The following is a 22030-nucleotide window of genomic DNA, read 5'->3' on the forward strand; positions in this document are numbered from 1 at the left end:
CTCTCCAAAGTAAACAAAGGAGTCTCAACTCAATGTGACTCTCGTGTTGACGTTCTTCGAAATCTCTTCAACCGCTTCAAAAGACTCGATAATGAAAATGTTCAGCAAACCTTCGATCTCCTCACTGATATCTCAAATGAGCTCCAAGCGCTTGGTGCCACTGACATCTTCGACCATGAGGTGGTGAAGAAATTGCTGAGATCACTCGATTCTTCATTTGACACTCTTGCACTGATGATTCAAGAGCGTGCTGATTACAAGTCACTAGATCCCGTTGATATCCTCGAGAGGCTAGATACTCATGAGTTCCAGCTTGCTGAAAAGAGAGATCTCTATGGTTCAAGCTATGGCAAACCACGTGCCCTGAAGGCCAAGGCTGTGTCTGAATCTGAATGTGAAGATTCTGGTAGTAGCCTTGGTGATCCTGAAGAATTGAGCCAGGAGCTAGCACTGCTCGTGAAGAAGTTCCAGAAGTTCTCAAGACGTGGTCGCTTTGGAAAATCCTCAAGGAGCAGTGATTCCTCATCAAGTGACTATAAGAGAAGGCTATGCCACAAATGCAAGAAGCCTGGTCACTACATTCAAGATTGTCCTCAGTGGGACAAGGAATTAAAGAAGAAGAAATACAAGGATTACAGTTCTGATGATGCCAAGAAGAAGAAGAAATCTTCAAGGTCTTCATCATCAAAATCCTCAAAGTCTTCATCTCACAAGAAGAGCAGCTCCAAGAAGGATCGAGCATTCATTGGCAAGGAAATGGACTCTGAAGCTGAATCTGAGGAACATGAGGAAGAGGAGGCATCCGAGGAGTCTGAGTCAGGTGTGGCAAGTCTAGCTCTTGCTACCGCATTTGTCAGCAAGTCTATCTTCAATTCTGAAGAAAATGGCAACACCAACAACGTTGATGAAGATAATGATGACTACGCTCCCACCTATTGCTTCATGGCAAAGGGTGCCAAGGTAACAAAATACCCCTCCTCTGAATCTAGCGAGGATGAATCTGATGAAAATCTTAAGCCTAGCTACTCTAAACTTGCTAAGATTGCTGTGAAACAACAAAAGGCTATTGAAAAACTTCAAAACATGCTAGACAAAAGTGATGATATGTTGGGTGATGAAATGGACCGCACTAAAGACTTAACTAAAAATCTTCAGAAACTTCAATCTAAGTTTGATAACCTTCAAAGTCATCATAAAACTCTCTTATCTAATCACGAGAAGCTTTCTTATGAATTTCTTCAAAGAAAGCAAGATCTTGAGAAGCTAAGAGTGAGTTATGAAGATCTTCAGAAGGAGCGTGATTCATTACTTGCTTAACAAATCAGCGCTACTCAAGAAGAATTTGTTCCTCCATGCTTAAAGTGCATTGAACGTGAATCTGCTAATTCTTCACCTGAATGTTCAAATGCTTCAACTGTTACAAATTCTTCACCTGCCTCTGCTATCACTAATTCCTCATCTGAGGACATTGCTAGTACTACTAATGATGCAGGGCTGAAGGAATTGTACACGATAGGCATGTACAAAAGCCTCAAAGGGCATCAGATTCTTTGTGATGTGCTCAAAAAGCAGATCCTCAACAGAAACCCTAGGAAAGAGGGTATTGCCTTTGAGAGGAAACTCAATGCTGATGGAACATATTGGAAGCCTGAGCAGTACCCCAAAACCTCATGGGTTGCTGCAAAGGGTCCTCTAGTTGATCCATCTAACTTATCTGGCTTTACATGTGAATCTCCTCATTCTTCTGATGAGTCATTTGACTCCAACTACAAACTGTTCAAAAATCATAATGGTGAAGTATTTGCTAGATATGTTGGCACTAACTGCAGGAACGGTTCACCTATGAAGAAAATCTGGGTTCCCAAAAGTTATGTTGAAAGTCTTCAGGTGAATGTCCTCATGACACCACCTGTGAAGAACAGGAACCCCAGATCCAATTCTTCATATGGACCCAATTCTTCACATGGATCAAATTCCTCAATGGATCAAAGTACTCATATGATCATCATCGTGCTAACCCTTCTGTTTCGCAGGGTAGAGCTAAGGGCTATGAATATGCGCATTATTCTTCAAATCATTATGTTCATAAGTCCTCGAAGAATTTCTCTACTTATTCATATGCTTACCCTAACCCCTCTTATGTGAAACGAAATGGATTGGCTTCTATGCCACCATTATCATATGGAGCCCGTAGAGTGATGAACTCTTTGCCACCCCTTCAGATGTGGGTGGTGAAGAAAAAGAACTAATCTCTTATGCAGGGTCAGGTCTCCAGACGTGCTTTAACGTTTGAAGAATTTGCCGGGGGACCTGACAAAAGTGCCTGAAAGGACGCAGGCGAATCATAATGAAATGAACTTTCATTTCACACGTCCTCACACTGCTTATCTGTGCTATTGCTTGATGAAATTGAACTGATGAATTTGACGTCATATTCTTCACTGATGAAGTATATGAGTTCGTAAGATGCACTAATTCATCTGTAGGATGATCAGCCCAAAGCAAACGAGTGGGTCCTCGATAGTGGATGTACAAATCACATGACTGGTGACAAGAACCTATTGATGGATGCTCCCTTATCACCGTCACATCTGAAGCACATCATCTTCCCTGACAAAGGCAAAAGTCAGGTATTGGGTCTAGGTAAGGTTGCGATATCAAAGGATCGACACATGGACAAAGTCATGCTTGTCAAGTCCTTAGGATACAACCTCATGTCTGTCTCAATGCTTTGTGATCTCGATATGGTTTTTGTCTTTGGAAGATATGTAGGGTAACGTAGTAATTTCAAAAAAGTTCCTACGCACACACAAGATCATGGTGGTGCATAGCAATGAGAGGGGAGAGTGTTGTCCATGTACCTCGTAGACCGAAAACAGAAGCGTTATGACAACGCGGTTGATGTAATCGTATCACGGCCTGACCGATCAAGCACCGAAACTACGACACCTCCGAGTTCTAGAACATGTTCAACTCGATGACGTCCCTCGAACTCCGATCCAGCTGAGTATCGAAGGAGAGTTCCGTCAACACAACGGCGTGGTGACGATCTTGATGTTCTACCGTCGTAGGGCTTCGCCTAAACACCGCTACAATATTATCGAGGAGGACTATGGTGGAGGGGGGCATCGCACACGGCTAAGAGATCAATGATCAATTATTGTGTCTCTAGGGGGTGCCTCCCTCTCCATATATAAAGGAGTGGAGGAGGGGGAGGGGGCCGGCCACCCTTGGCGCGCCCCATGAGGAGTCCTACTCCCACCGGGAGTAGAACTCCCCCCCTTCCTTGTTGGAGTAGGAAAAAGGGAAGGGAAAAGAAGAAGGAAGGAAGGGGGCGCCCCCCCTCCCTAGTCCAATTCGGACCAGACCATGGGGAGGGGTGCGGCCACCTTTAGAGGCCTTTCTCTCCTTTCCCGTATGGCCCATTAAGGCCCAATACGAATTCCCGTAACTCTCCGGTACTCCGAAAAATACCCGAATCACTCGGAACCTTTATGAAGTTCGAATATAGTCGTCCAATATATCGATCTTTACGTCTCGACCATTTCGAGACTCTTCGTCATGTCCCCGATCTCATCCGGGACACCGAACTCCTTCGGTACATCAAAACTCATAAACTCATAATATAACTGTCATTGAAACCTTAAGCGTGCGGACCCTACGGGTTCGAGAATAATGTAGACATGACCGAAACACGTTTCCGGTCAATAACCAATAGCGGAACCTGGATACTCATATTGACTCCCACATATTCTACGAAGATCTTTATCGGTCAAACTGCATAACAACATACGTTGTTACCTTTGTCATCGGTATGTTACTTGCCCGATATTTGATTGATGGTATCTTAATACCTAGTTCATTCTCGTTACTATCAAGTCTCTTTACTTGTTCCGTAATACATCATCCTGCAACTAACTAATTAGTTGCAATGCTTGCAAGGCTTATAGTGATGTGCATTACCGAGTGGGCCCAGAGATACCTCTCCGACAATCGGAGTGACAAATCCTAATCTTGAAATATGCCAACCCAACAAGTACCTTTGGAGACACCTGTAGAGTATCTTTATAATAACCCAGTTACGTTGTGACGTTTGGTAACACACAAAGTGTTCCTCCGATAAACGGGAGTTGCATAATCTCATAGTCACAGGAACATGTATAAGTCATGAAGAAAGCAGTAGCAACATACTAAATGATCAAGTGATAAGCTAACGGAATGGGTTAAGTCAATCATATCATTCTCCTAATGATGTGATCCCGTTAATCAAATGACAACTCTTTTGTCCATGGCTAGGAAACTTAACCACCTTTGATTCACGAGCTAGTCAAGTAGAGGCATACTAGTGACACTATGTTTGTCTATGTATTCACACATGTATTATGATTCCGGTTAATACAATTCTAGCATGAATAATAAGCATTTATCATGATATAAGGAAATAAATAATAACTTTATTATTGCCTCTAGGGCATATTTCCTTCAATCTCCCACTTGCACTAGAGTCAATAATCTAGTTCACATCACCATGTGATTTAACACCAATATTCACATCTGTATGTGATTACTACCCATAGTTCACATCGTCATGTGATCAATACCCAAAGGGTTTACTAGAGTCAATAATCTAGTTCACATCGCTATGTGATTAACACCCAATACTAAGGTATGATCATGTTTTGCTCGTGAGAGAAGTTTAGTCAATGGGTCTGTCACATTCAGAGCCGTATGTATTTTGCAAATATTACATGTCTTCAATGCTCCGCACGGAGCTACTCTAGCTAATTGCTCCCACTTTCAATATGTATCCAGATTGAGACTTAGAGTCATCTGGATCAGTGTAAAAGTTTGCATCGATGTAACTTTTTCGACGAGCTCTTTTATCACCTCCATAATCAAGAAACATCTCCTTAGTCCTCACTAAGGATATTCTTGACCGTTGTCCAGTGATCTACTATTAGATCAAAATTTTATTCCTTTGCCAAGCTTAGAGCAAGGTATACAATAGGTCTGGTACACAACATAGCATACTTTATAGAACCTATGACTGAGGCATAGGGAATGACTTTTCATTCTCTTTCTATTTTCTGCCATGGTCGGGTTTTGAGTCTTACTCAACTTCACACCTTGCAACACAGGCAAGAACTCCTTCTTTGACTGTTCCATTTTGAACTACTTCAAAATCTTATCAAGGTATATACTCATTGAAAAATCTCATCAAGCGCCTTGATCTATCTATATAGATCTTGATGCTCAATGTGTAAGCAGCTTCACCGAGGTCTTGCTTTGAAAAACTCTTATTCAAGTATCCTTTTATGCTATCCAGAATTTCTATATCATTTCCAACAAACAATATATCATCTACATATAGTATTAGAAATGCTACAGATCTCCCACTCACTTTCTTGTAAATACAGGCCTTTTCAAAAGTCTGTATAAAACCATATGCTTTGATCAATTCATCAAAGCGTATATTCCAACTCCAAGATGCTTGCACCAGTCCATTGATAGATCGCTAGAGCTTCCACATTTTGTTAGCACCTTTTGGATCGACAAAACCTTCTGTTGCATCATATACAACTCTTCTTCTAGAAGTCCATTCAGGAATGTAGTTTTGACATCCATTTGCCAGATTTCATAAAATGTGGCAATTGCTAACATGATTCAGACAGACTTAAGCATCGTTATGAGTGAGAAAATCTCATCATATTCAACACCTTGAACTTGTTGAAAACCTTTCGCAACAAGTCGAGCTTTCTAGATAGTAACAGTACTATCAGTGTCCGTCTTCCTCTTGAAGATCCATTTATTTAACTTGGCTTGCTGATCATCGAGCAAGTCAACCAAAGTCCATACTTTTTTCTCATACATGGATCCTATCTCAGATTTTATGGCCTCAAGCCATTTCGCGAAATCTGGTCTCATCATCGCTTCCTCATAGTTCGTAAGTTCATCATGGTCTAGTAACATGACTTCCAGAACAGGATTACCGTACCACTCTGGTGCGGATCTTACTCTAGAAGACCTACGAGGTTTGGTAGCAACTTGATCTGAAGTTTCATGATCATCATCATTAACTTCCTCACCAATTGGTGTAGGAATCACTGGAACTGATTTCTATGATGAACTACTTTCCAATAAGGGAGAAGGTACAATTACGTCATCAAGTTCTACTTTCCTCCCACTCACTTCTTTCGAGAGAAACTCCTTCTCTAGAAAGGATCCGAATTTAGCAACAAAAATCTTGCCCTCAGATCTGTGATAGAAGGTGTACCCAATAGTCTCTTCTGGGTATCCTATGAAGACACATTTCTCCGATTTGGGTTCGAGCTTATCTGGTTGAAGTTTCTTCACATAAGCATCGCAGCCCCAAACTTTAAGAAACGACAACTTTGGTTTCTTGCCAAACCACGGTTCATAAGGCGTCATCTCAACGGATTTCGATGGTGCCCTATTTAAAGTGAATGCAACTGTCTCTAATGCATAACTCCAAAACGATAGTGGTAATCCGATAAGAGACATCATAGATCGCACAATATCCAATAAAGTGCGGTTACGATGTTTGGACACACCATAATGCTATAGTGTTCCAAGTGGTGTGAACTGTGAAACTATTCCACATTGTTTTATATGAAGGCCAAACTCGTAACTCAAATATTCTCCTCCATGATCAGATCATAGAAACTTTATTTTCTTGTTACGATGATTCTCCACTTCACTCTGAAATTCTTTGAACTTTTCAAATGTTTCAGACTTATGTTTCATTAAGTAGATATACTCATATATGCTCAAATCATCTTGTGAAGGTCAGAAAATAACGATACCCGCCACGAGCATCAATACTCATTGGACCGCATACATCAGTATGTATTATTTCCAATAAGTCACTAACTCGTTCCATTGTTCCAGAGAACGGAGTTTTAGTCATCTTGCCCATAAGGCACGGTTCGCAAGCATCAAATGATTCATAATCAAATGATTCAAAAAATCCATCTTTATGGAGTTTCTTCATGCGCTTTACACCGATATGACCCAAACGGCAGTGCCACAAATAAGTTGCACTATCATTATCAACTTTGCATCTTTTGGCATCAATATTATGAATATGTGTATCACTACGATCGAGATCCAACAAACTATTTTCATTGGGTGTATGAACATCGAAGGTTTTATTCATGTAAACAGAACAACAATTATTCTCTAATTTTAAATGAATAACTGTATTGCAATAAACATGATCAAATCATATTCATGCTCAACGCAAACACCAAATAACATTTATTTAGGTTCAACACTAATCTGGAACATATAGGGAGTGTACGATGATGATCATATCAATCTTGGAACCACTTCCAACACACATCGTTACTTCACCCTCAACTAGTCTCTATTTATTCTGTAACTCCTGTTTCGAGATACTAATCTTAGCAACCGAACAAGTATCAAATACTCAGGAGCTACTATAAACACTAGTAAGGTACACATCAATAACTTGCATATCAAATATACCCTTGTTCACTTTGCCATCCTTCTTATCCACCAAATATTCAGGGCATTTCCGCTTCCAGTGACCATTTCCTTTTCAGTAGAAGCACTTAGTTTCAGGCTTTGGTCCAGCTTTGCGCTTCTTCACGGGAGTGACAACTTGCTTGCCATTCTGCTTGAAGTTCCCTTTCTTTCCCTTCACCCTTTTTCTTGAAACTAGTGATCTTGTCAATCATCAACACTTGATGCTCTTTTCTTGATTTCTACCTTCATCGATTTCAGCATCACGAAGAGCTCGGGAATCATTTTCATCATCCCTTGCATTATAGTTCATCACGAAGTTCCAGTAACTTGGTGATGGTGACTAGAGAACTCTGTCAATCACTATCTTATCTGGAAGATTAACTCCCACTTGATTCAAGCAATTGTTAGTACTCAGACAGTCTAAGCACTTGCTCACTAGTTGAGCAATTCTCCTCCATCTTTTTTAGCTATAGAACTTGTTGGAGACTTCATATCTCTCAACTCGGGTATTTGCTTGAAATGTTAACTTCAACTCCTGGAACATCTCATATGGTCCATGACGTTCAAAATGTCTTTGAAGTCCCGATTCTAAGCTGTTAAGCATGGTGCACTAAACTATAAAGTAGTCATCACATTGAGCTAGCAAAACATTCATAACATCTGCATCTGCTCCTGCAATAGGTTTGTCACCTAGCGGTGCATCAAGGACATAATTTTTCTGTGCAGCAACGAGGATAATCCTCAGATCACGGATCGAATCCGCTTCATTGCTACTAACATCTTTCAACATAGTTTTCTCTAGGAACACATAAAAAACATAGGGAAGCAACAACACGAGCTATTGATCTACAACATAATTTGCAAAATACTACCAGGACTAAGTTCATGATAAATTAAATTCAATTAATCATATTACTTTAAGAACTCCCACTTAGATAGACATCCCTCTAGTCATCTAAGCGATCACGTGATCCAAATCAACTAAACCATGTCTGATCATCACGTGAGATGGAGTAGTTTTCAATGGTGAACATCACTATGTTGATCATATCTACTATATGATTCACGTTCGACCTTTCGGTCTCCGTGTTCCGAGGCCATATCTGTATATGCTAGGCTCATCAAGTTTAACCTGAGTATTCCGCGTGTGCAACTGTTTTGCACCCGTTGTATTTGAACGTAGAGCCTATCACACCCGATCATCACGTGGTGTCTCAGCACGAAGAACTTTCACAACGGTGCATACTCAGGGAGAACACTTCTTGATAATTAGTGAGAGATCATCTTAAAATGCTACCATCAATCAAAGCAAGATAAGATGCATAAAGGATAAACATCACATGCAATCAATATAAGTGATATGATATGGCCATCATCATCTTGTGCTTGTGATCTCCATCTCCGAAGCACCGTCGTGATCACCATCATCACCGGCGCGACACCTTGATCTCCATCATAGCATCGTTGTTGTTACGCCATCTATTGCTTCTACGACTATCGCTACCGCTTAGTGATAAAGTAAAGCAATTACAGGGCGTTTGCATTTCATACAATAAAGCGACAACCATATGGCTCCTGCCAGTTGCCGATAACTTTGGTTACAAAACATGATCATCTCATACAATAAAATATAGCATCACGTCTTGACCATATCACATCACAACATGCCCTGCAAAAACAAGTTAGACCTCCTCTACTTTGTTGTTGCAAAGTTTACGTGGCTGCTATGGGCTGAGCAAGAACCGTTCTTACCTACGCATCAAAACCACAACGATAGTTTGTCAAGTTAGTGCTGTTTTAACCTTCGCAAGGACCGGGCGTAGCCACACTCGGTTCAACTAAAGTTGGAGAAACTGACACCCACCAGCCACCTATGTGCGAAGCACGTCGGTAGAATCAGCCTCGCGTAATGTCGGTCCGGACCGCTTCATCCAACAATACCGCCGAACCAAAGTATGACATGCTGGTAAGCAGTATGACTTGTATCGCCCACAACTCACTTGTGTTCTACACGTGCATATAACATCAACGCATAAAACCTAGGCTCGGATGCCACTGTAGGGGAACGTAGTAATTTCAAAAAAAATTCCTACGCACACACAAGATCATGGTGATGCATAGCAACGAGAGGGGAGAGTGTTGTCCACGTACCCTCGTAGACCGAAAGCGGAAGCGTTATGACAACGCGGTTGATGTAGTCGTATCACGACCCGACCGATCAAGCACCGAAACTATGGCACCTCCGAGTTCTAGCACATGTTCAGCTCGATGACGTCCCTCGAACTCCGATCCAGCCGAGTGTCGAAGGAGAGTCCCGTCGGCACGACGGCGTGGTGATGATCTTGATGTTCTACCGTCACAGGGCTTCGCCTAAACACCACTACAATATTATCGAGGAGGACTATGGTGGAGGGGGACACCGCACACGGCTAAGAGATCAATGATCAATTGTTGTGTCTCTAGGGGGTGTCTCCCTCCCCGTATATAAATGAGTGGAGGAGGGGGAGGGGGCCGGCCACCCTTGGCGCGCCCCATGAGGAGTCCTACTCCCACCGGGAGTAGGACTCCCCCCCTTCCTTGTTGGAGTAGGAAAAAGGGAAGGAAAAAGGAGAAGTAAGGAAGGGGGCGCCCCCCTCCCTAGTCCAATTCGGACCAGACCATGGGGAGGGGTGCGGCCACCTTTAGAGGCCTTTCTCTCCTTTCCCGTATGGCCCATTAAAGCCCAATACGAATTCCCGTAACTCCCCGGTACTCCGAAAAATACCCGAATCACTCGGAACCTTTCCGAAGTCCGAATATAGTCGTCCAATATATCGATCTTTACGTCTCGACCATTTCGAGTCTCCTCGTCATGTCTCCGATCTCATCCGGGACTCCGAACTCCTTCGGTACATCAAAACTCATAAACTCATAATATAACTATCATCGAAACCTTAAGCGTGCGGACCCTACGGGTTCGAGAATAATGTAGACATGACCGAAACACGTTTCCGGTCAATAACCAATAGCGAAACCTGGATGCTCATATTGGCTTCCACATATTCTACGAAGATCTTTATCGGTGAAACCGCATAACAACATACGTTGTTCCCTTTGTCATCGGTATGTTACTTGCCCGATATTTGATCGTTGGTATCTCAATACCTAGTTCAATCTCGTTGCTGGCAAGTCTCTTTACTCGTTCCGTAATACATCATCCTGCAACTAACTAATTAGTTGCAATGCTTGCAAGGCTTATAGTGATGTGCATTACCGAGTGGGCCCAGAGATACCTCTCCGACAATCAGAGTGACAAATCCTAATCTCGAAATACGCCAACCCAACAAGTACCTTTGGAGACACCTGTAGAGTACCTTTATAATCACCCAGTTACGTTGTGACGTTTGGTAACACATAAAGTGTTCCTCCGGTAAACGGGAGTTGCATAATCTCATAGTCACAGGAATATGTATAAGTCATGAAGAAAGCAGTAGCAACATACTAAATGATCAAGTGCTAAGCTAACGGAATGGGTCAAGTCAATCACATCATTCTCCTAATGATGTGATCCCGTTAATCAAGTGACAACTCTTTTGTCCATGGCTAGGAAACTTAACCATCTTTGATTCACGAGCTAGTCAAGTAGAGGCATACTAGTGACACTATGTTTGTCTATGTATTCACACATGTATTATGTTTCCGGTTAATACAATTCTAGCATGAATAATAAGCATTTATCATGATATAAGGAAATAAATAATAACTTTATTATTGCCTCTAGGGCATATTTCCTTCAAGATATCGTTGTGTTGTGATCATGGAAGTTGACCATTCCAAAGTCTTCGAAGGCTTTAGGAGAGGAGATCTGTATATTGTTGATTTCTCTATAGGACCACAACCAGCCGTGTGCTTACTGGCAAAAGCGTCAGAAGGCTGGCTATGGCATCGACGACTTGGTCACGCTGGCATGAGGAATCTGAACACGCTTGTGAAGAAGAAGCATGTCATTGGCATTGAGAATGTCAAATTCCTCAAGGATCACTTATGCGGAGCTTGTGAAGCTGGAAAGATGACAAAGGCCAAGCATCCCGCGAAGACTATCGTGACCACTACTCATCCATTCGAATTGCTTCACATGGATCTCTTTGGTCCTAATCTTTATTCTGCTGTTTCAAATGATGCATATCTATATGGCTTTGTTATTGTTGATGACTATTCTTGTTACACATGGGTACACATTGTTACTTAGAAACATGAAGTGCAGGAAATCTTCAAACGATTTTCCTCAAGGGCTTCATCCAACTTTGGTGTGAAGATCAAGCACATCAGAACTGACAATGGGACTGAGTTCAAGAATACCGGTCTTGATGGCTATCTTGATGAACTTGGTATTACTCATGAGTTATCCGCTCCTTATACTCCTCAGTAGAATGGCGTTGTGGAGCGCAAGAACAGAACCCTCGCTGAAATGGCTTGCACTATGCTTGATGAATACAAGACGCCTCGTCATTTCTGGATTGAGGCAATTGATACTGCATGCCACATCATCAATCGGGTATATCTTCACAAATTCTTCAAGAAGACTGCCTATGAACTCCTCACTGACAAGAAACCCAATGTGAGTTATTTCAAAGTCTTCAGTGCTAAATGTTGGATTAGAGATCCTCATCACAATTCTAAATTTGCATCGAAAGCACATGAAGGTTTTATGCTTGGTTACGGAAAGGACTTGCACACCTACAGAGTCTTCAACAATGTTATTCACAAGGTTGTTGAAACTGTAGATGTGCGGTTCGATGAAACGAATGGCTCGCAAAGAGAGCACCTACCCTCTGTGATAGATGAACCAGCACCTGAGGATTCTATCAAGTTCAAGGCTACTGAGGATGTCATTCCTACCAAAGAATCTACTGAAGAATTCATTCCAGAACGCGAAGATCGTCGAGCTAATGCACCTGAAGACAATGCTGAAGAAAATGGTGCTGAAGAAAATGTTGATCAAGTTCCTTGACGACAACCAGCTCATCCTCGCGTTGCAAAAGAAGTGCAAGTTGAAAAGATCATCGATGACATTGAAACGCCAGGTCCTCTCACACGCTCAAAAGCTTCACATTTATCTAACTTTTGTGGGAACTATGCTTTTGTCTCTATCACAGAGCCCACCAAGGTAGATGAAGCATTTCTGGAGCCTGAGTGGATTCAGGCCATGCAAGAAGAATTACATCAGTTCGAGCTCAACAATGTCTGGGAACTGGTTAAACGTCCAGATCCTCGCAAGCATAATATCATTGGAACAAAGTGGATCTACTGCAACAAGTAAGATGAAAATGGCCTTGTGGTGAGGAATAAGGCACGACTTGTAGCTCAAGGCTACACACCGGTTGAAGGAATTGATTTCGATGAAACTTTTGCACCTGTTGCTAGACTTGAGGCTATTCGCATATTACTTTCTTACGCTAACCATCATAATATCAATTTATATCAAATGGATGTGAAAAGTGCATTCCTCAATGGTAAGCTTGAGGAAAAAGTATATGTTGCCCAACCCCCAGGTTTTGAAGATCCAAAGAATCCTAACAAAGTCTTCAAACTCAACAAGGCCCTCTATGGCCTCAAGCAGGCCCCTCGGGCGTGGTATGATACTTTGAAGTAATTCTTCATGAAGAATGGGTTCACACCCGGTTCACTCGATCCTACTCTCTTTACTAAATCTTATGATGGTGAACTGTTTGTGTGCCAAATATACGTTGATGATATTATTTTTGGCTGTACTGACCAACGTTATAGTGATGAATTTTCCTATATGATGAGTGAAGAATATCAAATGTCTATGATGGGAGAGTTGAAATTCTTCTTAGGTCTTCAAATTTGTCAACAACACAATGTCATATTCATATCTCAGGAGAAATACCTCAAGGATGTTCTGAGGAAATTCGGCATCCAAGATTGCAAAGGCGTCAAAATTCCTATGCCCACAAATGGCCATCTATGCACTGATGAAAATGGTATTTGTCGGTGTTCTGGGAACGGGGGTCCCCAGACTTGCCTTCCTGCGGCCTGCGGCGTGGCTCAAGGGGCGGCCCAGCATGGCCCATCTTTGATAGCATGAGTTCAAGACCCTCGCGAGGGGCCGAGCCTCGCGGGGCAGACGACAGGAGGCTTCCTCAGGCGCGGCCTCGTCAGCCTGACTCGCAAGGAGGCGGAGAGATCAAGGCGGGGTACCTCGCGAGGTGCCCATGACGCAAGCCATGATGACCAAGGGCGCCAGGCGGGCGCCAGCCCGCACAGTGTCCTTCTTTCCCCTTTGGTGCAAAGGGAGCAAGCGCAGGCTAGAGCATCAAGAAAAGGCATCCACTTCGGTGCAACAAGACCAAGACCGTTGCAACGGCAGGATGGAAGTCATCGTGGAGCCCAAGCCGGCGTCACCACCAGAGCCTTTGACAGGCGAGGACCAACTATAGTTAGGATAAGTGTACTAGATGTTCCCCTTCCAATGGCCAATTGTTGGTGCCCTTCCCGCTCAATATTTGGGAAGAGGCCCAGGGCCTTTGCCTATAAATAGGACTAGCCACCCCTAGGGTAGGGGCATCCAAAGAGAGAGCGACTGAACTCCCCCTAGCAGTTCATCGCACCAGCCAAGAACAGACCCTCGCGAGGCTGTTCTTCCTTGTACTGTCCAATATCAGCCCAAGAGGCAATCCACAACACCACACACTGGAGTAGGGTATTACACCACAATGGTGGCCTGAACCAGTATAAACTCTGTGTCTCTTGTGTTGTTCCCTTGATTGCTTAGTTTGTAGCGAGGCGGTGAGGTGCAGGTAGGCAGAAGGCCAAATCTCCGCGCGCACCCCAGTGTTCGAATCTATAGGGTCTGCCCGAACCCCGAATCCGACATTTGGCGCGCCAGGTAGGGGTGCGCCGGAATTTGTCTTCCACCGCCCTGTTCTTCACCGACCATCACGTCCATGTCGGATGCTCGTCGGGCCCACGCCAAGCGCCGAGCCACTCTCGCTTCTAGCGTTGCCCAGACGACCCTCGTCGGCGGCCACCCCTGCCGTTCCCTGTCGCCCGCCGTCAACGCCGCCACCGGCCCGGCAGGGAACGAGCAGCAGGCATCGTCCCAGCACCCATCCATGAGGCGAGACGGCCGTACTGCCACTCCCTCGCTCGCCCCGGCTGGTTCCTTGTCCCGCGCGCCCCGCGCGGCCATGGAGGCTCGAGCTGCGCTCATCGCGGCAAACGAGCTCCTGCGCTATCGCCCGATCGACGGCGTCTACGAAGAATGGCTCGACCGCGTCGCCGAGCTCGTCTGCGCCGCAGGGGGCTCCCCCGCGCCGTCCTTCTCGCTGCACCGCGCCTCGCCCTACGCGGGCAATGGAGCTCCGGGGGTGCCTCAGCCACCTCCCCCTCAAGAAGGCGCCCTGGCCCCAAGGCGCGTGGCCCCTAGACGGAACCCACCCCGTCCGATGCCAGCGCAGCAAGAGCGGAGCTGCCAGGAGGTTCCTCGTCCCCAAGAAGCTGCCCAAGTGCTCCCTGCTCCAGTCCGTCGCGACCACGCTCCCGCTCCGGCGCACCCAGACCCCGCGCTGCTCGCAGCTGCAGCGCATGGGGGACCGCAAGACCAAGCTCCTTGTCACCAGAGACCTCCCGTGGCCACAGCAGGCTGCCGCACCTTCACCACCGAGCTGCGCAGTGTTGCGTGGCCCTGCAAGTTCAAGCCGGACCTGCTCCCTCGCTACGATGGCATGGCCGACCCTGCGGAGTTTCTCCAGCTCTACGAGCTGGGCATCGAAGCCGCCAACGGGGATGCGAAAGTCATGGCGAACTGGTTACCCATGGCACTCAAGGACGGGGCCCGCACCTGGCTCCTGAACCTGGCCCCAGGCACGATCTCCTCCTGGGACGAGATGCGCACCCGTTTCATCGCCAACTTCCAAGGTACACGCGACCGGCCGCCTGCCGTGAGTGACATGCGCCGCATGAAGCAGCAACCAGGGGAGACCCTGTAGAAGTACATCCAGCGCTTCAACAACGCATGACTCAAGATTCCCAGGGTGACCGAGGAGGCCATCATCTCAGCCTTCTCCGACGGCGTGCGTGATGTCAAGATGAAGGAGGAGCTGGGTGATGCATGAAGATCTGTGCACTTCCTTGGAACTGTTCAACCTGGCAACCAAGTGCGCCAGGGCTGAGGAAGGGCGCCTTTCCCTTCTCGAGCTGCCAGCCGCAGACCCAGAAGAGAAGAAATCCAAGGCCAAGGACGTGAAGCGCAAGGGGGCTGTCGTGCTCGCGGCAGAACCAGACACCAAGCGGGGCAGAGATCAGCTTGAGTCTTTCAAGGGCAGCCGGTACTATGTGTACCACGACCTCCACACCCACAACACCAACGAATGCCAAGAGCTCCGAGCCGTGCGAGAAGGAAGGGTCGGTCGGTGCCCCGACCGCAATGATCGTGGCTACGACCAAGGAGGAGGAAGGAACGCAGGACGCTGGGAAGACCGTGACCCTCGCCAAGGGTGGCGCGACCGACCTCGCGAGGATCGCTGGCAGGATCCACCTCGCGAGGGAGACTGGAGGGATCATCCTTGCAAGGATCGCCCGCAAGGAAACGCAGGCCTCCCTCCGCTGGCTCCGCAGCCAAGGAGAAACGAGGACCATCATCAGGACGAGGGGGCTGGGGGCTTCCAGGAGCCACGTGCGATCGCCTGCATCCTGGGCGGAGCTCAGGCCCCAGCCTCTCAACGCATCTTCAAGCAGTTCGCCCGCGAAGTGAATGCAGTCCTCCCCAAGCTTGAAGCCACGCGCCCCCTCAGGTGGTCGGCGTGCGCCATCACGTTCAGTTCAGCGGATCAGCTCAAGTGCGCGGCCACAACCGGAGCCCTCCCAATGCTTTGCTCCCCAGTTATCAGTAACGTGCAAGTCACCAGGACCCTCATCGACGGCGGGGCAGGGCTCAACGTCCTGTCCGTAGAGACATTCAACAATCTCCAAGTGCCTTACGATCAGCTTCAGCCAACCAAGCCTTTCTCTGGAGTCACCGACGGCTCCACAGTCCCAATCAGGCAGGTCCACCTCCCTGTCACCTTTGGAGCCTGCAACAACTACCTCACCGAGCTCATTGACTTCGACGTCGCCCACATCCGCCTGTCATACAACGCCATCCTCGGCTACCCAGCTCTCGCCAAATTCATGGCCATGACTCATCACGGCTACAACGTCCTCAAGATGCCAGGGAGCGGTGGAGTTATCACGGCCCCCTGTGAAGAAAGAGACGCAGTGTGCTCCCTGGAACGAGCTTTCCAGGCCGCATCACTTGAAGACCCAGATCGCGGGAGCGGGATGCTCCACGAAGCCGCTCCCAAGAAGAAGAAGACATCGCCAGGCCCGACCCCTCAGGAGGCAGGCCCCTTAGGGTCTGCGCCAGCTCAGGGGGCACCTCCTTCTATCGCATAGGGAGGCACGCCCGATGCCCTCCTCAAGCAGGGCTCGGGGGCTCCCACCTGGAGGGCCACCGACCTTGCTTAGGTCATGAGGGAGGCGTTTGGGCACCACTTGGAGGTGTGTTTCAGAGCACATTTCCCTCAGGAAGGAGCAAAGTGAGGAGGGCCAAATCCTCAGGAGTTTGTCAGTTAGGTCACACAGGAGTTGCAGGAGTCAAGAGTCATGAGTGGCAGCCGCCGCTTACCCGCTGCAGCTCCCCATCCAGGCGAGGATGGTGGGCTGCGCGTCTGCATCGACATCCCAGGGCTCAACCGAGCCGCCTCTCAGGAGCGCTTCTGGCCTTCACGCGTGGGGCGCTGCGAAGGCCCACCCCACAGCTACGTTCGCATGCCCCACCTGATGAGGCTAAGTTCGGAAAGGAAAATAAAAATCAGCGCAAGGTGCGCATACAAAAGATTGAAAGGAGATGTGCAAGAGAATGGAGGGAGTATAGATATGTAACTCCGAAGTATATGAAGAAATTCGCACTAAATCCTCCATGCCCAAGAGCTCCATTGGCACCTGGCCAAGAAGCTGACCCCACCAGCATCAAGCGTGGTGAGGACTTTCCTGAAGAATGGGCCAAGCGCCAAGCCAAGTTGGCGAGACAAGCCAAAGAAGCAGTGAGGAAATTCAATGAAGACTCTGCTGCCGCTGCTGCCACTGAGGCCTCTGTCAGGCCAAGAAAATCAATGGCAAAGAAGCCCGCTCACAAGCCAAGTGCTTCACCAACTATGCCCTCATGGCCAAGTTCCTTAGCAATGCCCAAATACTCCTATGCCTGATTTTCATTTGACTCTTGGTCAAAGTCACATGCTGACCCATTTCATCACTTAAGAGAAATGGAAATTTGAGAAGGCCAGGCAAATCAAGAAGGCTCGGTTCAAGAAAGAGAAGTTCCCAAGGAAAAAGGTTGTCAAAATGACAACTGATGAACTCCTCCAGATCCAGTCTGAAATCAAATCCCTCAGTGATGATTTCAATGCTTACTATGCTGATTGGCAAGGAGCCAAAGTCAGGTTCGTTAAACTGATTGAGAAGTTCACAAATGTTGCAGCCCCATCGCAACAAGAAATTCCCCAAGCTGAAGCTTTTGCTCAGCCAACTGAAGAACATGCCAGCACCGCTGATGACATTCAGGCTGCTAATGAAAATGCTAGTTCCAGGGCTGATGACTCCATTCTAGCCGCTGAAGAAATTGCCAGGGCATCCACTAGTGGTGCACCTAAAGAAACTGAAGAAGTCAGGGCAACTGCATCAGTTGCGCCTGAAGAAAATCAACCAGATTCCTCAGCTCCTCCTGCGCCTACACCAACTCCTACCCTTCCATCTGCATCAGATGTGAGGAAGACCAAGGCTGCAGAGCGAGCTGCAGTGAAGAAAAGGAAAGCATCAAGTGCTTCAGAATCTTCAGCTCCAAAGAAGATGAAGCCTATGACCAGCTCACTTGAAAATCCAATTGATGTTGTTCCGATTTCCACCATGCCATCAAAGGACCTTGTTCCTTTTGGTGAAGAATATGTGATCCCTAGCGGATCTGATGAAGAAAATCATTCTGCTGCTCTGTCAGAGTAGATTGATGAAGAAATTGAAGTGGATGCAATCCCTTCAACACCTGTTGCTTCCTTGCCAATGCCTCAGTTCACAGCTGAAGATGCTGGCATTGAAGAAATTGAAGATAAAGACATGGACATTGGCTGCACAACGCCCATGATGAATGATGACTTTTGGGAAAGTCAGCACCCCAATTCTCCACTCTTCACCCCAATACAACAAATACCTCAGTCCCCTGCACCAACCATTCAAATTGGCTCTGAAGAAACTCATCCCACCTCGTCTGTGCATGAAGACATTCCAGCCGCTAGTGCTGAAGAAACTGCTGTTGCTGATCCTTTGAACATGCAGACTGCCACTAAAGAGGAACCAGAAATTCCTCAGCCTGAAGAACCTAAGATTGCGATTCCCGAGGTTGTGATGCAACTCACTGACACTCCTCTGCCCAAGCCAAAGGATCCATTCTCAAAGAATCAAAAGTTCAAGGCTGAAGATTTCTTCAGCGAGCATGTATTCTTCACAGATTACAACCCCTATGATTCTGCTCGCATAAGGAAGAGGCGTTTCTGGACTGCTAGTCAAGCCAATTTCTATTCCTCAGTACTGTTCAACAAAGACAAAGTCTTCGATCACGAACATATTCCTCACGTGGACATGGAGTCTCTGCCGTGCTTCGAGCCAGTCCTTAGTGTTCTTCATGATGCTGGATTGCTAAATTTCTGCACTGACATCTGTGATTGGAATGAAGAACTCATTCTTTAATTCTATGCGACGCTGCACATCACAGGAAATTCTGAAGATGTGAATTCATGGGTGCTGGACTGGATGTCTGAAAATACTCACTACAAGGCACCATCTACTGAATTGCTTCGTGTCTTACCACTTAGTCCTCCCCTTGATGGTGCTCGTTGAGTCTACAGTGAACCTGAGCTTTCAAATCATTACATGCAATGCTGATGAAGCCTTTGAAGCCAGGGCAGGCCCCTCGAACCAAATTCCTTGTCGAGGAATTACTGTATGTGCCTCGGACTGTCTATCACATTCTGACGAAGACAACGAGTCCTATCAAAGGCCACGACTCAAATGATGAAGAGGTCGTTGGCATCATGAAGAATATTCTTTTCAATATCATTCATGGCGTTCCCGTCAACTTCCATGATTTCTTCATGAGGACTCTGGCGAATATTGCTATGTCACCATTTGAGCTGAAGCCTTATGCACCATGGATTATGAGATTCATCAGGACAAGGTCTTCACTCAATTACAAGGCTGATACTCTGAACCACGACAACTACTTGCCTTCAATTGAAGTCCTCAAACAGACATTTTCCTCAGCTAATGACAAAGGCAAGGCAACTGCGGTGATAGATGAAGGCATTCGTCCATTGGATGGTCAATTTCGCAAGGCTGCATCCTACTCCACCAATGATGACTCTGCCACACATGACTCTGCCGCCAAGCAAAATCCTCAAGCCACAGCACCCAGGGTGATGACTGATCGTGAGTTACTCCTCAGTCTTCATCAGAAAGTTGATCGCAATCATCAATGGGTCAAGCGTCAGTTTGGTTCAATTCTTCACAGCATGACCTCAACACACAATGCAGTGAAGAAAAACCACTACTACCTCCATGAAACCTTCAACCGTACCTAGGCTGTTCTATCTCATGTCTACAGCGCTGAAGATCTAAAGAGAATGGGACTCAAGGAATAATTTGACTGGTCTGCACCTCCACCGAAGAGATTCAAGAAGGTCAAGGTTCCTTCCTTGGTGGCCAGCTCCTATTCTTCATCGCGCGACACTGATGGAAATGAAGACTTGGATGACACTGCGGCAGGCCCTACTACGACGACCGACCCCGACAACGCTGATGCTCCTCCATCAACTTGAGATTCTTCAGGGGCGTTAGTCCTCAGTTTCAAACCTTTTGGTCATTCGATGACAAAGGGGGAGAAATTTTGAGTTAGTCTTCAAGCGGGTCTATTATATGGGCGTTTTTGCTAAGTTACAACTCTCGTTCTTCTGAAACTTTATTTGATCGAGTTGTAATCTTAAACACGATGGTGCTCTGATACTTTTGATGCACTGTGCTCTGATACTCTTGATGCGTTATTCTGCATGCTTGTTCCTCATTAATATTATTGCATGCATGCTGAATTTCATCAGTCACCATATTTCATCATGCATTTCAAATTCTTCATATTATATGTCAAATGTGTGTATGAATTACAAGATATAGGGGGAGATCTCCATGATTCAACTCTTCAAATGTGCATTGCCTCAAAAGCAAATTCCTCACTATGCACATCTTCAGGGGGAGTTCTTCTATATCTTGAAATCAAATTCCTCAATATCAGTACTTACACTTCATATGTTTATCCCCGTTGAAAACTTAACCTATATTGTCATCAATCACCAAAAGGGGGGAGATTGTAAGTGCATCTAGTGCCCCTTAGTGATTTTGGTGTATTGAAGACTTATATGTTAAGGGAATAATGTGTTTATGAGTGTACACAGGTCTATAAGTCTATGAGGAGTTTGATATTTATAGTGAAAGTCGACCCCTAAAAATGAATATCTTCGACTGAAGATTTTGGTATTCCTGAAGACTTTCATGAAGACTTTGAAAGTGAAGAAATTGGTGTGTCTGTGAAGACTTGATATTCATGCGAGGAATATGAAGCTTGAAGACTTTCGTTTTCATAGTTTTGTTTTTCTCTTTCTTGAGTGATAGGAAACACCGTAATGTTAAAGGGGGTCGAGGAAATACTAAGGAAAAATTTCCATGTGATGCTCAACTCAAAATCCTACACCTACCAAACCCTTCGAGTGAAGCCTTTGGAAATCTCATATAGTTCAGTCAATTTCTGGTCGCTGAGGAATTTGTTCTGACTGAGGAGTTAGGAATTCACCAGTGCGGATTGCCTACACAGTGAGGAACATGATAGTTCTGAGGAATTTGAGAGTCAAATTTCCGACCGTTGATGTGCTGTGCGCCAGCTGTCCCAAAATATCTTATCCACCTAACAGTGATATCAGACAAGGGCATTTATGTCTTATCATGTCGGGCTACTCCCTGGCTATAAATAGCCTCCCCCTACAACCACTAGCTAGTTGGCTGCTCCGAGAGAAACTGACACTTGTCATTTGAGAGCAACCCATCCTCCGAGGACTTTGAGCGAAAATCATCGACTGAGGAAAACCCAAACCCAAACACCTACAAACCCAAAGTGATTGAGCATCACTGAAGAGATTGATCCTGTGTGGATCCGACGCTTGTTGCCTTTGAAGACTGTGCTTCTTCCAGACGGTTAGGCGTCATGGTCTAGAGCGTCGAAGAGGAATTGTGGATCGCCGAGTGACTGAGTCTGTGAAGGTTTGGAAGTCGCCTGAAGACTTACCACGAGTGATTGGACAAGGTTTGTGTGACTTTAGTTCAAGGAGAATACGGTGAGGACTTGGTGTCCTGAGTTGCGTGCTCAGCGACTGGGTGTCCGGGACTGTGT

The sequence above is a fragment of the Triticum dicoccoides genome, chromosome 3B, assembly GCF_002162155.2.
Source record: "Triticum dicoccoides isolate Atlit2015 ecotype Zavitan chromosome 3B, WEW_v2.0, whole genome shotgun sequence".
Taxonomy (NCBI): Eukaryota; Viridiplantae; Streptophyta; class Magnoliopsida; order Poales; family Poaceae; genus Triticum; species Triticum dicoccoides.